General features: G+C 46.9%; 1 protein-coding gene across 2 annotated transcripts in view; it reads left to right on the plus strand.

Moving 5' to 3' along the window:
• FLYWCH2 (FLYWCH family member 2) overlaps positions 1-12,564 on the plus strand; it is a 27,356-nt gene that overhangs the window by 5,092 nt on the left and 9,700 nt on the right. The window contains exon 2 of one of the 2 annotated variants that reach the window (XM_021715123.1): positions 826-878. The gene's annotated coding sequence lies outside the window, so the exon portion shown is untranslated. Of the gene's footprint in view, positions 1-825; positions 879-899; positions 973-12,564 lie in introns of those variants that run through there. The other variant, XM_008063247.1, reaches the window with a different exon arrangement.

Here is a 12,564-nt window from a genome sequence, read left to right on the forward strand (position 1 = left end):
CCGCGAGTGTCCCAGGAAGGCGGCACCCAGAGCCCCACGGCTCCCCGCGTCCGGAGTCATCCTGGTCCCACCGCACAGGGTGGCCAGAGCATGACAAGGGTCCAGTGGCTGCGCGCGGCGGCCCAGGGCTGGACGAACGAGAGAACTGGTCCCACAGGCGAGGGCTGGACCAACGCAGAGAACCGGACCTAAGGGTGGACCAATGCAGAGGGCTGAGCCAATGGGCGAGGGCTGGATCGATGGGCGAGGGCTGGACTAATAGGGCTGGATCAATGGGCGAGGGCTGGACCCACGGGAGAGGGCTGGACCCATGGACGAGGGATGGACCAATAGGAGAGGGCTAGGCCAACGGAGAGGTCTGGACCAAGGGGCGAGGGAAGGACGAGTGGACAAGGGATGGACCAATGAGCCAGGGCCGGACCAATGGCGAGGATGCTGCGTTGTCCAAGGTGCAGGCTGAACGGAAGCCAGCGGTTTCAACGCACGTGAAGAGACCTTCCCTCCGCTCGCTCAGTATACAGCCGGGGGCAAACAAGGTCTTTAAACAAATGTTCTAGCTTTCTCCGCAGGAATTCGAAGTCAAATCTGGGAGGAAGCCTGAAGAGCTCAGTTAAACTCACCCCTCGGGTGCCGTGAGAGCCCCGCCCAAGACCCGAATCCAGGCCACAGGTCCCGCCGACGCTCCGCCCCTGTACGAGAAGGCGCCCAATCCCAGGGTGGTCCCGCCCTTTCCACGAAACCGCGGCCACGCCTCCCTGTGCTGATTGGCCGGGGGCCCGCTCTGCCCCGCGCCGGGAAGACCCGGAGAAGCCGCACTCGCCCCAGGAATGGGCTCCACGGCCCTGCTGCGCATGCTCGCGCCGTGACCCCAGCTTGAGGTGACGGCCCTAGCAGAGGCGGGGTCCCCCAACACCGAGGCTGAGGGACTCGCCACGGCTCGGTCGCCGGAGAGGGAGGGCCCCGCTGCCGTCGGTGAGGACGGGCCCCAGCGGGTGGGGAGGGTCCTGCGTCCCCTGGTGTAGACGTGCCCCCGGCCTGACTCTCCCGGGGATCCCAAGGGCTGCTGGTGCTGGGGAGGGGTCCCTGGCGCCGCATCCCGGCACTCAGGCCGCCTTCTTTCTGGTTGCCCGCAATTCGCCTCCTTTCTCCTCGCTTCTCCTTCCCCCAGCCCACCTGCTCCCTGGACTGAACACTGATACCCCCAAATCAGGGCGCCCTGCCTTCGCCCGCCTTTGTCTTGCCATGTCCGCCCGACTCAGTGCTGTGCCCCCGACCCACCTCTAGTCTTGTCCCATCTTGACGGCCCGGAAGGTTCCCGCAGGGATGGCCGCAAGTCGAAGGCGTGAGATATTGGAGTCGGGGAGACACTCTGGAGCCTTAGGAGGTAGTGGTATTGAGAGTGGAGAGAACCAGGGAACTGGAGCCATTTGGGCGCAGCATAGACAGCGTTTGATGGCAATTACGTTGGTTGAGAGAGGAGTAAAAGTTAGATGCTGAGCCTCGGGGATTAGGGGACGAAGGTGCCGTTACTGAAATTCCCACTTTGGGACACTCTGACCGGCATACTCTACAGTAGCAGTTGTTGACCTTTTTGAGGGGAGGCACTGCCGTTTTAAAAAGTATCCTGTGAGGGCCGGGTGCGGTGGCTCAGCCGGTAATCCCAGCACTTTGGGAGGCCGAGGTGAGAGAATCGCCTGAACCCGCGTATTCGCGACCAGCCCGGGCAACTTGGTGAGACCTCGTCTCTACAATAAATCACAAAAACTAGCTGGACGTGGTGGCGTGCGTCTGTAGTTCCAGCTACTTGGAAGACTGAGGAGGAAGGATCGCGTAAGTCCAGCAGGTGGAGGCTGCCGTGGCTGTGAGTGTGCAGCTGCACTCCAGCCTGGGTGACAAGAGTGAGACTCCAACTCAAACAAACAAACAAAAATATCCTGTGAGGATAGGAACTGCACACCTAAGTGTCCCATCATCCTGTCAGCAGTGCAATCACAGTCCTCATGGACTGGCTGGAGCAGTGATTATTGGAGAGCAGCTGTCTGTCTCACCTGGAAGCTTTGGCGAACAGTGATTCCCCCTTCTCTATCAGCTATAAACAGCCCCTGCTAAATCTGCCACTATTCCCATTGTACAGATGAAATCAGCCTGGAGAGGGTAAGGAGTTTGGCTTTGTGACTGAGGACGCAGGTGCTGGCGGATGTTGATAACATTTCTGTCCCACATATATTAAGGTAATTCTATGGATCCCCTATAAGGCAAAGGTTGCCAGAACCTCATCTGTCAGGGACTGGACCTTGTATTCCTTTCCTGGTTTCTGCCTTGCCAATTACCACAAATGTAGTGACTTAAAACAACACATTTTGTTATAGTTTGAGAGATCAGAAGTCTGATATGGGTTTCACTGGGTTAAATTCAAGGTGTGGTCAGAGCTTGCTTTTTCCAGTTTCTAGAAGCCACCTGCATTCTTTGACTTGTGGACCCTTCCTCTGTCTTCAAAGCCATCAGTGTCTTATCTCTTGGGCCTGCTTCCATCATTACCTCTCCTCCTCACTCCCTTCTGTCCCATTCTTCTACTCTTAAGGACCCCAGTGATTACACTGGATACATCTGGATAATCTAGGATCATCACCTGGTAAGCAACTTTAATGCACTTGCAACCGTAATTCCCCTTTCCTGAGTAGGTTAACATATCCACAGGTTCTAGGGGTTTGGACCTGGACATCTTTGGAGGACCTGGACATCTTTAGGGGACCATTATTCTGCCTCCCACATACCTGATGGTGTGCGAGACTCCTGCCATCTTCTGACATCGTATGGTCTTGGGTCTTGAGTTTATGCTGAACTGTCTTTACTCTCTGGGTCTCCTTTGTTGTGGTCAATGTCATGACAGCTGGTTAGGATAAGTGGGTGACTGGAGTCCTGTAGCAATGAGACCACCAGATTGCAGAGTTGAGGGGAGGGTGTAGAGTGAGTATAGGAAGGTAACTGTTAAGACTTTTGATCTTTTAAATTCATTTATATTTTTAAAAAATCTGTTTACTCGGTGAACATTTATTGATATTTATCTGAATTTTAAGTTTCAAAATATATATATTAGGGAGTATCTTAAAATAGCTCCCTCTGAAACCTTCCTTTACTCTTAGAACATAAGTTGCTAGAAGTTTAAGGATGAATCCAGAGAAGAGACCAATCCAGGCTGAAACCATCTAGGACACATCCATTCTTGCTCATGGAGTGGCTAATGAAAAATTCAACCTGTGGACTAGAAATGACAGACTTCTCAGATCAAGGGCACATAGCATCATCAGTGCTTCTCAAAGTATCTGAATCAATGGGGCACTGGTTACAAATGAAGACTCTTGGGTTCTTCTCCAGTTCCTCCAAGTCAGAAGTCTAGGGGTGGAGTGGTCCAGAACTGTGGGGGTTTTTTGTTCTTTATTTCCCTCCCTCGCCTCCCAAGGCACGGGATTACGGTACACCGAGCCCAGCTTTTTTTTTTTTTGAGTTGGAGTCTCACTCTGTTGCCCAGGCTGGAGTGCAGTGGCATGATCATGGCCACCGCAGCCTCGACCTATTGGGCTTAAGTGATCCTTCTGTCTCAGTCTTCCAAGTAGCTGGAACTACAGGCATGCATCATCACACCCACCTAATTTTTCTTGATTTATTGTAGAGATGAGGTCTCACCAAGTTGCCCAGGCTAGTCTTGAACCCATGGGTTCAGGCAGTCCTCTCCCCTCAGCCTCCCAAAGTGTGGGGTTATAGGCGTTGAGCCACCATGCCCGGTCAGAACTGTGCATTTTTTTTTTTTTTTGAGTTAGAGTCTCACTCCGTCACCCAGGTTGGAGGGCAATGGCATGTTCCCGGCCACCGCAGCCTCGACCTGCTGGGCTCCTGCGATCCTTCTGCCTCAGCCTTCCAAGTAGCCGGAACTATAGGCCCGTGCCACCATGTCCAGCTAATTTTTGATTTATAGCAGAGACCAGGTCTCACCAAGTTGCCTGGGTGAGTCTCAAACCCTTGGGCTCAAGCAATACTCTCACCTTGGCCTCCCAAAGTGCTGGGATTACAGGCAGAGCCACCGAGCCCGGTCTGCATTTTTAACAAGAGCACCAGGTGATTCTTAGGTATACTGAAGTCAGAGAACCACTGGATATACTCAATTTTCATGTTTCTGAATGTTTAACAGCTTTGTTGAAATAATTTACATACCATGAAATTCAGTGGCTTTTAGTGTGCAAGTCAAAGTTGTGCAACCATCACCAAATCAGTTTTAGAACATTTTCATCACGCCAGTAGCCCCATTTCCACTAGCAATCACTCCTCATTCTCCCTTTCCCCACTCCCACCCTAATACAATCACAAATCTACTTTCTGTCTCTATAGATTTTCCTACTCTGTAGACTCTCTAGGCTTTAAGTCATTTCATTTAAATGGAATCATATAATACGTGGTTTTTGTGTCTGACTTCTTTCACTGAGCATATGTTCTACAAGGTTCATCCATTTGTAGTATAGATTTTTTAATTGCTAGATAATATTCTATTGTATGGGTAAGCCATACTTTATTTATTAGTTCATCCATTAATAGACATTTGGGCTGTTCCTACTTTTTTGGCTATGATGAGTAATGCTGCTATGAATATTCATGTGCAAATTTTTGTGTGGATATATGTTTTCATTTCTCTTGGCTATATATTTAGGAGTGCAATTGCTAGGTTATTTGGTAACTCTGTGTTTAATCTTTTGAGAACTGCTAGACTGTTTTCCAAATGGCTATACCATTTTACATTTCCCTCAGCAATGTATGAGCGTTCCAGTTTCTCCTTGTCATCATCAACACTTGTTATTATCCACTTTTTGTTCTATTATGTCCATCCCAATGGTATAAGGTGCTATTTCATTGTGATTTTAATTTACATTTCCCTGATGACTAGAGATGTTGAGCATCTTCTTGTATATTAGCCATTTGTATATCTTCTTTAGGAAAAGGCCTACACAGAGCCTTTGCCCATGTTTCATTGAGTTGTTTGGTTTTTTATTACTGAGTTGTAAGTGTTTTTTATAAAATCCCGATACAAGTCTCTTATCAGATATATAATTTGCAAACATTTTCTTCCATTCTGTGGGTTGTCTTTTAACTTTCTTAATGGCTGAAACACAAAGGTTTAAACTTTGTCAAAATCCAATTTATCTATTTTATCTTTGGTTGCTTATGCTTTTAGTATCATACTGAAGAAAGTTTTGACTAATCCAAGGTCATGAAGATTTACTCTTTTTTTCTTTTTTTCCCTAGAGATAGGTTCTCACTGTGTTCCCCAAGCTAGAACTCCTGGCCTCAGTCAATCCTCCTGCCTCTGCCTCCTGAGTTGTTGGGATTACAAGCGTTAACTACCTACCACACCTGGCTCAAGTTACTCTTTTTAAAAAAAAAAGTTTTATAACGTTAGCTCTTACAAATAGACTATAATTCATTTAGAGTTAATTTTTGTATATGGTGTGAGCAAGGGATACAATTTCATTCTTTTCTTATTGGCTATCCAGTGGTCCTAGCATTCAGCTTTTGTTGATAAGACTATTTTTTCTTCCACTAAATGATCCTGTCACCCTTGTTGAAAATCAGTTTACCAAATATGTGAGAGTTTATTTCTGGGCTCTCGTTCTATACTTGCTATGTCCATCTTTATGCCAGTACCACACTGTATTGATGACTATAGCTTGTGGTAACTTTTGAAATTGGGAAATGTGATTCCTTTAACTTTTTTTTTCCCCGAGATTGTTTTGGCTATTCTGGGTTCCTTGAGTTTTCATATGTATTTTAGGATCAGCTTGTCAATTTTTCAAAAAAAAAAAGCCAGCTGAGATTTATGTAAGGATTGCATTGAATCTGTAAATAAACTTCAGGAGTATTGCCATCTTAGCAATGTTAAGTCTTCCAATCCATGAACATGAGATGTCTTTCCATCTATTGAGGTCTTCGTTAATTTCTTTCAACAATGTTTCCACTATGTCAAGATCTTAGGGAATCCCAACGAGTACTCCAGTCCCATAGGGTGACCAGCCTGACCAGCTAACTCCCTTGTCCTGAGGAAGTCCTAGGGATGGCTCTTTCTCAGCTTACTCATCTTCCAAATGGAGACTAGAGGGAGAAGATCTTCACAACCCTCTTCTCTCCAAAATCTGATGGGACCTTTTCTGTTGCTTCACAAGCTAGAACAGATATCATAGATCTTAAGAGCAGCAGTAACTTTTTAAGTTAAAAAGTCATTGAAGCAAGTTTATTATTAGACTACTGAAGGGGTATGCAAGAGAATACTTGTAGAAATAGTTGTCATTTTGGAAAATGAGGTTTCAAACATTCAGATTACCTGAAATTTGGTCTTCAAAAAGCATCACTTCTATGCCGGGCTCAGTGGCTCAACCTGTAATCCCGCGCCTCTGGGAGGCTGAGGTGAGTGGATTGCCTGAGCCCCCAGGTTCAAGACCTGCCTGGGCAGCGAGACTTCATCTCTACAGTAAATCAAAAAATCACCCGGGCATGGTAGCGCATGCCTGTAATTCCGGCTACTTGGAAGGCTGAGGCAGAAGGATCGCCGGAGCCCCGCAGGTCGAGGCTGCGGTGGCCGGGAGCGGCCACTGCACTCCAGTCTGGGCGACAGAGTGAGACTCCAACTCAAAAAAAAAAAAAAAATCACTTCTGTATTTCCAGAACACATGAAAACAATTCATAAAACCAGTTCCCATGAGGCAAACTTTGTGAGGGCCATTGTGCTGAAACATTGGTGTGCACGCACTTATGTATATGTATGAATCATTTTTCAATCTGTCTTAACCTTTACTTAAAAAAACAAATACCTGAGATGGGCCGCCATGGCTCACACCTGTAATCTCAGCACTTTGGGAGGTGAAGACGAGAGGATTGCCTGAGCCCAGAGGTTCGAGATCAGCCTGGACAACTTGAGGAGACCTCATCTCTACAATAAATCAAAAATCTAGCCAGAAATTGTGGTGCACATCTGTGGTTTCAACTACATGGAAGACTAAGGATCGCCTGAGTCCAACAAGTTGAGACTGCAGTGGCTGTGAGCGTGCCACTGCACTCCAGCGTGGGTGGCAAAGTGAGACTCTGACTCAAAAGAAAAAAAAAAACTTGAAAAGACTAGGTTAACATTTTTTTAAAACGAGGCTGCAGTGGCCAGGAGCGGCCACTGTACTCCAGTCTGGGCAACAGAGTGAGACTCCAACTCAAAAAACAAAATTTTTTTTAAACAAAGAACTACCGCTGAAAGTTGCCAATTTTAAAGTTGGTTTTTCTGCAATAAAATAGTTAATGTGTTAGGTCAAATTAGTGCAACTGATTACTTACCTTTTTTTAAAATAAACTTTTTTATTTTGGAATTAGCTTTACAGAAAGGTCTCAAAGACAGTACAGAGTCCCCTTAGATGCTCCACCCAGCTTCCCCTCATGTTAACATCTTATATAATAACAGTACATTTATTACCATTGATACTATACTACTATTTTGTGTGTGTGTGTGTGTGTGTGTGTGTGTGTGTGCGCGTGTGTCAGTCAGAGTCTCACACTGTCACCCAGGTTGGAGTGCAGTGGCACGCTCACAGCCATCACAGCCTTAACCTGCTGGGCTCAGGCAATCCTACCTCAGCCTTCCTAGTAGCTGGAACTACAAGCATGCACCATCACACCCAGCTAATTTATCTTGATTTATTGTAGAGATGAGGTCTCACCTAGCTGTCCAGGCTGTTCTCGAGGCTCTGAGCTCAGGCAGTCCTCTCACCTCTGCCTCCCAAAGTGCTGGGATGACAGGCATGAGCCACTGCGCCTGGCTGGTACTATACTATTAACTAAACTACAGGGCTAGGCACAGTGGCTCATGCCTATAATCCCAACACTTAGGGAGGCCAAGATGAGAGGATTGCTTGAGGTCAAGAGCTTGAGACCAACCTGGGCAACACAGAGCTGAGCATGGTGGCTCTGCCTGTAGTCCTAGCTACTCAGGAGGCTGAGGTGAAAGAATCACTTGAACCGAGGAGTTCAAGGTTACAGTGAGCTATGTCACTGCACTCCAGCCTATGTGACAGAAACCCTATTTCTTTTAAAAAAAATGAAGAAGAATAAAATTAGACTTCCGACTTTATTTAGATTTATTTTATTAGTGTTTTCACTAATGTCTTTTTTGTGTTCCGGGATCTGTTCTGGGATTCCACATTGTACTTGTCATTTCTCCTTAGTCTCCTTTGATCTGTGACAAGTCCTCAGTTTTTTCTTATTTTTGATGACCCTGACAGTTTTTAAGAGTGCTAGCCAAGTATTTTTTAGCATATCCCTCACTTTAAGGTTGTCCGACATTTCTCTTGGATAGCCTGGGGCGATGGGCTTTGGGGAGAAGGATCCCGCAGAGGTGGGTGCACTCCTCGCCCCATCCTGTCAGGTATGCCTGACATCTGCGTGGTCACCTGGATGAGGTGTCTCCACTGCAGAGTTGCTGTTTTTCCTGTTCCAGACTCTTTTCTTTGGAAATAAGTCACTAAGCCCAGCCTCCAATTAAGGGAGCACAGGTGAGCCCACTTCCTGGAGGAGGAAGCATCTGCATGTACTGTTTGGAATTGCCCCTGAAGGAGAATTGTTCCTTCTTCAGCATTTATGTATCCAGTTATTTACATCAGTGTGGACTTGTGGATATTTGTTTTCTTCTTTGGGTTAGATCCTGAACACTTGCTTCGAAAGCAGGACCTTAGCTCTGGGAGTAGGTCTCTTTGTAAATGGGATTTCTTTTTTTTTTGAGTTGGAGTCTCACTCTGTCTCCCAGACTGGAGTGCAGTGCCATGCTCCCGGCTACCGCAGCCTTGACCTGGCAAGGCTCTGGCAATCCTTCTGCCTCAGCCTTCCAAATAGCTGGAACTACAGGCACGCGCTACCACGCCCGGCTAATTTTTTTGATTTATTGTAGAGATGAGGTCTTGCCAAGTTGCCCAGGTGGGTCTCGAACCCGCGGGCTCAGGCAATTCACTCACCTCAGCCTCCCAAAGCACGGGATTACAGGCTGAGCCACCGGCCTGGCCCTGTAAATGGGATTTCTAACCTTAAGCATCTGCTGCTCAGGGAAAAGGAGGCACATTGGCTCCTGACCAGCCAGGCCTGAGTTCAAGAGACCCAACTCTCACTAGCTATGCGGCCCTGGGCCACTCACTTAAGTCCCTGAAGCCTGTCTCCCCTGGGACAGACTAAGGTGATGGTGACATGGGAAAGGAGGTTGTTGGGTGGCAGTAATGGAGGTAAGGGCTGACATCTTAGGAGTTTTTTGCCTAATACAGATCCCAGGTCAAGGACCAAGGATGTGGCTCTGGGCAGGTCACTTTTGTGCCAGGCATGGGCTGAAAGATCAGAGGGGCAGGGAGAATGCCTTCTCTCTCTCTCTCTCTCTCTGTCTCTCTCTCTCTCTCACTATTCCACTCAGGAAGTCTCTGGGTGGCTCCTTTTCTCTGTCAATTTCTGTTGTGTCTATAAGTCTGAAGCCAGGATTTTGATATACTTAATTTCATTCAAATCTTTATTCTAGTTGTTTATATTAATCTGTATTTTTTTGTTTGACATGTTGCATAGGAATGGGGACCCTTTTTCTCTAAGTAATGGACTCGTACCTTAAAATGTTAATGTTAAATATTTTCCCATTGTAAAATTAGTTCATTAAAAAAAATTTAGTTCACGCATGTTACAATTTTGAGAAAAGAATAGAAAATTAGCAGGGATAAAATGAAGTCCCTCATTCCCACTTCTACTAACCTTTTTCTTTTTTTTTTTTTTTTTTTTGAGTTGAAGTCTCACTCTGTTGCCCAGACTGGAGTGCAGTGGCCGCTCCCGGCCACTGCAGCCTCGACCTGCTGTGCTCCGGCGATCCTTCCGCCTCAGCCTCCCGAGTAGCCGGAATTACAGGCGCGCGCTACCACATCCGGCTAATTTTTTGATTTATTGTAGAGACTAGGTTTCGCCTGCCCACGCGGGTCTCGAACCTGCGGGCTCAGGCAGTCCACTCACCTCAGCCTCCCAAAGGTACGGGATTACAGGCTGAGCCACAGAGCCTGGCTCTACTAACCTTTTGATAAATGATTTACTAGTTGACTTTAGTGTATTTTAATATCATTATTTGAAAACAGCTGCTTTTTTTTTTTTGAGTTGGAGACTCACTCTATCGCCCAGACTGGAGTGCAGTGGCCGCTCCCGGCTACCGCAGCCTCGACCTGCTGGGCTCCGGCGATCCTTTCGCCTCAGCCTTCCAAGTGGCTGGAACTAGAGGCGCGCGCTACCACACCCGGCTGATTTTTTGACTTATTGTAGAGATGAGGTCTCGCCAAGTTGCCCAGGCAGGTCTCGAACCCACGGACTCAGGCAATCCACTCACCTCCAGCCTCCCAAAGTGCGGGATTACAGGCTGAGCCACCAAGCCCAGCTAACAGCTGCTTTTAAAATTAAGATCAAGTCAAATGAAGTCACTAATTGTGTAGCAAACCCAACTGCAGTGGAGAAGAAATGGGAGAGACAGGTGGGTGGATGAGAGATGCAGAGTGAAACCACAGTTCTGTTTTAGTCTTTTTTCTTCTTTCTTGGTTTTGTTTTTTTGAGTTGGGGGTCTCACTCTGTCACCCAGGCTGGGGTACGGTGGCATGATCACAGCTCACCGCAGTCTCAACCTCTTAGACTCAGGCAGTCCTTCCACCTCAGCTTCCCAAGGTGTTGGGACTACAGGTGTGAGCCACCACGCCTGGTCTGTTTTAGCCTTTTTTTTTTTGAGTTGGAGTCTCACTTTGTTGCCCAGACTGGAGTGCAGTGGCCGTTCCCGGCCACCGCAGCCTTGACCTGCTGGGCTCCGGCGATCCTTCCGCCTCAGCCTTCCAAGTAGCTGGAACTATAGGCACGCACTACCACGCCTAGCTAATTTTTTATTTATTGTAGAGATGTGGTCTTGCCAAGTTGCTGGGTCTCGAACCCGCGGGCTCAGGCAATCCACTCACCTCAGCCTCCCAAAGTCACGGGATTACAGGCTGAGCCACTGAACCCGGCTGTTTTAGTCTTTTTTATAAAAATGCATAGTTGTTTAGCCTAGAAAAGATCGTCCTTGCCAAATGTGCTCATTGAACTATCTGATACTTCTTTATAAACCAAATGTGAACATTTTAAGGTCTTCTTATATCTTTTTTCCTTATACTCTTTTTTCCTTTGGAAAAAAATAGCATGCATTTAACTTTCTTGAAAAGCAGCTCATTTTAAGGAACAGCATCTATATCTTGTGGCCATCTAGAATACTGTTGCTTGAGATTTGTTTTTAGTTTTTTTTGTTTTTTGTTTTGTAGTAAGAATCTCACTCTGTCACCCAGGTGGGAGGGCAGTGGCATGACTGCGGCCACTGCAGCCTCAACCTACTGGGCTCAGGCAATCTTTCTGCTTCAGCCTTTCAATTAGCTGGAACTCCAGGCGTGCACCACCACGCCTGGCTAATTTTTTTATTTATTATAGAGACAAGGTCTTGCCAAGTTGCCCATGGGGTCAGGCAGTCCTCTCACCTCTGCCTTCCAAAGTGCTGGGATTACAGGCGTGAGCCATCGCACCCAATTGTTATTATTTTTTAGAGGCAGGGTCTTACTCTGTTGCCCAGGCTAGGGGTGCAGTGGTGGGATCATAGCTCACTGCAACTTGAAGTCCTGGGCTCCAGTGATCCTCCTGCCTCAGCCTTCCGAGTAGCTAGGGCTGCACTACCACACCTGGCTAATTTTTTATAGAGACAAAGTCTCACTATGTTGCCCAGGCTGGTCTCAAACTTCTGTCTCCTGTCTTGGCCTCCCAAAACTGTTGCTTATGATTTAAACAATATATTCTGCAACTACTGGTGTGGATTAATGGTGCTTTGGAAGTTTACACACGGTTTTACATCTGCTTTCTAGGCTGGTGGTTTCTACCCTTGTGTAAGTCCATTTTGCTTTGCTACAAAGGAACACCTGTGACTGGGTAATTCACAAAGGAGAGGATGATTTGCTCATGGTTCTGCATGGTGTCAGCATCTGCTTCTGGTAGAGATCCCAGGAAGCTCTCACCCGTGACAGAAGGCAAGGGTAGCTGCCATGTCACACGATGAGAATGAAACAAGAGAAAGAAGGAGGTGCCAGGCGCTTTAAACAACCAGCTCTCGCATGAAGTAATGGAATGAGAACTCCCTTGTTACCTTGAGAAAGCACCGTGCCATTCATGAGGCATCCGCCCCCATGACACAGTCACCTCCCACCAGGCCCCACCTCCAACACTGGGGATCACATTTCAACATGAGATTGGGAGGGGACAACAATCCAAACTACATCAACCCTTAACAAATGGAGAGAAAACATGAAATACAATTATTTGAAAGCTTTGCTTGTAATGCAGAAATGAAACTAGTTTGTGAGAGGATGGTTGGGAGTGTGCAGGTTTGTTATTATTGTTTAATTTGTTCTGTATTACTCGTTTCAATTAAATACTTCATTTTTTTTTTTTTTTTTTTTTGAGTTGAAGTTTCACTCTGTC

Source organism: Carlito syrichta, unplaced genomic scaffold, assembly GCF_000164805.1.
Source record: "Carlito syrichta isolate Samal-C Ts95f unplaced genomic scaffold, Tarsius_syrichta-2.0.1 Scaffold306686, whole genome shotgun sequence".
NCBI classification, from domain to species: Eukaryota; Metazoa; Chordata; class Mammalia; order Primates; family Tarsiidae; genus Carlito; species Carlito syrichta.